Raw genomic sequence first — 4,075 nt, forward strand, 5'->3', positions numbered from 1 at the left:
ATACACCTTTGATTGCTGTGAATTTTGAAATGAGTCCTGAGATTATTCCTGAGCCTATCCTAGTTTTTACCCTAGTGGGTGATTTGATTGTTGCCCAGAAAGTGTATAAAAAGTGTCCTGTTACCGTTCTTCATAGAGTCTTGTTGGCTGATCTGATTGAGTTAGACATGGTAGATTTTGATGTGATTCTGGGTATGGACTAGCTGTATTCTTCTTATGCCTCTATTGATTGTCGGACCCGAGTGGTCAAGTTTTAGTTTTCGAGTGCATCCGTGTTTGAGTGGTCTGGGAATTTTGTGTCACCCAAGAGTAATTTTATCGCTTATCTCAAAGCTAGAAAGCTTATTTCCAAGAGGTGTATTTACCATTTGTTTAGAGTTAAAGATACTAAGTCTGAGACTCCAACTCTCCAGTCTGTTAACGTTGTCAATGAGTTTTCTGATGTCTTTCCGGATGATCTCCCAGGGATACCTCCTGATAGAGAGATAGAGTTCGAGATTGATCTTCTTCTCGATACTCAGCCCATTTCTATTCCTCCTTACCTATGGCCCTTGCAGAACTTTAGGAGTTGAAAGAGCAACTCAAAGATCTACTAGATAAGAGTTTCATAAGGCCTAGTATTTCTCCTTGGGGTGCTCCTGTGTTGTTTGTAAGAAAGAAAGATGGCTCTTTGCGTATGTGCATTGATTACCACCAACTGAATAAAGTCATCATAAAAAATAAGTACCTCCTTTCGAGAATAGATGATTTGTTTGACCAATTGCAAGGTGTAAGTTATTTCTCAAAGATAGACCTTCGTTCCAGCTATCATCAACTCAAAGTTAGGGAGTGTGACATCCTAAAAACCATTTTTCAAACTCGTTATGGACATTTTGAGTCTCTTGTTATGTCTTTTGGGTTAACTAATGCCCCAGCAGCTTTCATGGACCTCATGAATTGAGTGTTCAGACCATATCTGGATATGTTTGTCATAGTGTTCATCGATGATATACTGGTGTACTCCTGTAGTGAGGATGAACATTTTGATCATCTCCGAACTGTCTTGCAAACCCTTAGAGATCACAAGTTGTTTTCCAAGTTCAGTAAGTCTGAGTTTTGGCTAAAGTCAATTTCTTTCTTGGTCATATCATTTCTTTCGAGGGTATTAGAGTTGATCCCCAAAAAATTGAAGCTATTAGAAATTGGCCTAGACCTATTTCTCCGACTGATATCCAAAGTTTCTTGGGTTTAGCTAGCTATTACCGCCGTTTTGTTGAGGGTTTCTCCTGTATAGCGTCTCCTATGACTCAGTTGACCTAAAAGAAAGTGAAGTTCGTGTGGTCCAAATTTTATGAGAAAAGTTTTTAGGAGTTGAAGACTCGACTCACTTCAGCCTTTATTTTGACTTTGTCTGATGGTGTTCATGGTTTTGTGGTGTACTGTGATGCTTCGAGAGTTAGGTTGGGTTGCGTAGTGATACAGAAGGGTAAGGTGATAGCTTATGCTTCTAGACAGTTGAAACCTTATAAGAAAAATTAACCCACCTATGACCTTGAGTTGGCTGCTGTTGTGTTTGCTTTGAAAATCTAGAGACACTATTTGTTTGGTGTCCATGTTGATGTTTTCACTGATCATAAGAGTCTACAGTATGTGTTTACCCAGAGAGAATTGAATCTTAGGCAGACACGATGGTTAGAATTGTTAAAGAACTATGATATGAGTGTGTTGTACCATCCAGAAAAGGCCAATATTGTGGCGGATGCCCTAAGTAGAGTGTCCATGGGTAGTGTTTCACATGTGGTAGAAGGTAAAAAAGAGTTGGATCGTGATGTACATCGTTTGGGTAGATTGGGGGTTAGGTTTTTTTACTCTGCTGAAGGTAGTATAGGGGTTCAGAGTAGTTCCAAATCCTCCTTGGTTTCGGAAGTGAACGAAAAGCAATACTTAGATGCTAGTTTGGCCAGACTGAAGGAGTCAGTCAAGGACCAAAAAGTAGAGGTTTTCTCCCAAGGGGGAGATGGTGTGTTTAGATTGTAGGGTAGATTGTGTGTCCCGAACGTTGATGATCTAAGACAGAGGATTATGGCTGAAATGCACGGGGCGTGATATTCTACTCATCCTGGTGCCACCAAGATGTACAGAGACTTGCGGGAAATCTATTGGTGGAGTGGCATGAAGAAAGATATAGCAGCGTTTGTAGCTAAGTGTGCAACATGCCAACAGGTTAAGGTTGAACACCAAAGATCTGGTGGTATGATGCAAGAGTTTAGTATTCCCACCTGGAAGTGGGAAGAGATAAATATGGACTTCGTGATTGGTTTACCTCCTTCCCGATGCCATCATGATTCCATTTGGGTTGTGGTTGATAGGTTGACTAAGTATGCTCATTTCTTGCCTGTTCATACTTTATATACTGCTGAGGATTACGCTAGATTGTATATCTGAGACCTAGTCAGACTGTATAGAGTTCCCTTGTCTATCATTTCGGATAGAGGTACTCAGTTCACTTTGCAATTTGGGAAAGCTTTTCAGAAGGGTCTTGGTTCCCAAATGCTTTTGAGTTCTGCTTTTCATCTGCAGACTGATGGTCAGGCTGAGCGGACCATCCAGACCTTAGAGGATATGTTGAGAGCTTGTGCACTTGACTTTAAGGAAAGTTGGAATGATCACTTACCGTTGATAGAGTTTGCTTACAATAACAGTTTCCACTCTAGTATTGGCATGGCTCCATTTGAAGCCTTATATGGGAGGAAGTGTAGATCACCCATAGGTTGGTTCGAAGTGGGTGAAGTGGCTGTGAGTGGTCCTGATTCGGTATTTGAGGCTATGGAAAAAGTTAAGTTGATTAGGGAAATGTTGAAAACTGTGCAGAGTCGTCAGAAGTCATATGCGGATGTTAGAAGGAGAGACCTTAAGTTTGAGGTTGGTGAACTAGTGTATCTGAAAATTTCACCCATGAGGGGGGTGAAGAGATTCGGAAAGAAGAGAAAGCTTAGTCCCCGTTATGTTGGTCCTTACAAAATTCTTAACCGTGTTGGTAAGGTAGCTTAAGATGTCGATTTGCCTTCCGAGTTATCCTCTGTTCATCCAATATTCCATGTCTCCATGCTTAGAAAGAATATTAGCGATGCTGTGGTAGTGGATTCCTCTATGAGTGCTTACATTCGAGAAAATCTTTCTTTTGATGAGATTCCTGTTGAGATTCTTGATTTCAATGTCCGAAGACTAGGGAACAAAGAAGTTCCCTTGGTCAAGGTGTTGTGGTGAAACCAATCTGTTGAGGGTGCAACTTGGGAAGCTGAGGTGGATATGCGATCCAAGTACCCGCACCTATTTTTTCCGAACACCGATCAAGCCGAAGGTACCGTTCTTTCCTAAATCATGCACTTTTGAAAAAAGTTGCAGTAGTTCAGCTGTCATTTATTATGTGTTCAGCTGTAGTTTCTTGAATTTATGCATTCTATGTTGCATTCGGAGTGAGAAATGATGTGGTGATGAGTCTAACGAATGGTTTCAGCGGTATGATCTATTCCCTATCTAATCTTGGCATGTCTAGCGACATTCGAGAATGAATGTTTCCAAGGGGGCATGATGTAATACCCTGGGAAATTTTTCGTTGAAATTTTATGCGTAAACGTATTGGGTTCTATCTTCTAGAATGAATTATAAATTTTCCATATGGAATGTCTTAGATTATAACCCACCATTGCGTATAGTATCGAATAATCTTTCCACCGATATGTGGATCATCCAAAACAAACACCCGAGCGATGAGTTATGAAAATTTCAATCGTATCGTGAATAGTAGTGAACAGTAAAACGTGCAGAAAAAAGTACTGAGGCCTGGCGTATTTTTTCTCCAACTTTAAACAATCATAAATCCTTGTACATAATGATCTGGGTGATCTACTATATATAAACGGAAAGCTCTGCGAGTCCTCTTTCTATTGAAATTGGTGTCATCCAATTTGTCTATCGAAGCAAAAAGTTATCGTCGATCTACTTCAGCCTATCAAAAGTGATTTTTTGGGTCAACTTCAAATGATCATAACTTCTCATACACAATGATCTGGGTGAGATACTATATATCAATGAA

This window comes from Capsicum annuum, chromosome 8 (genome assembly GCF_002878395.1).
Source record: "Capsicum annuum cultivar UCD-10X-F1 chromosome 8, UCD10Xv1.1, whole genome shotgun sequence".
Taxonomy (NCBI): Eukaryota; Viridiplantae; Streptophyta; class Magnoliopsida; order Solanales; family Solanaceae; genus Capsicum; species Capsicum annuum.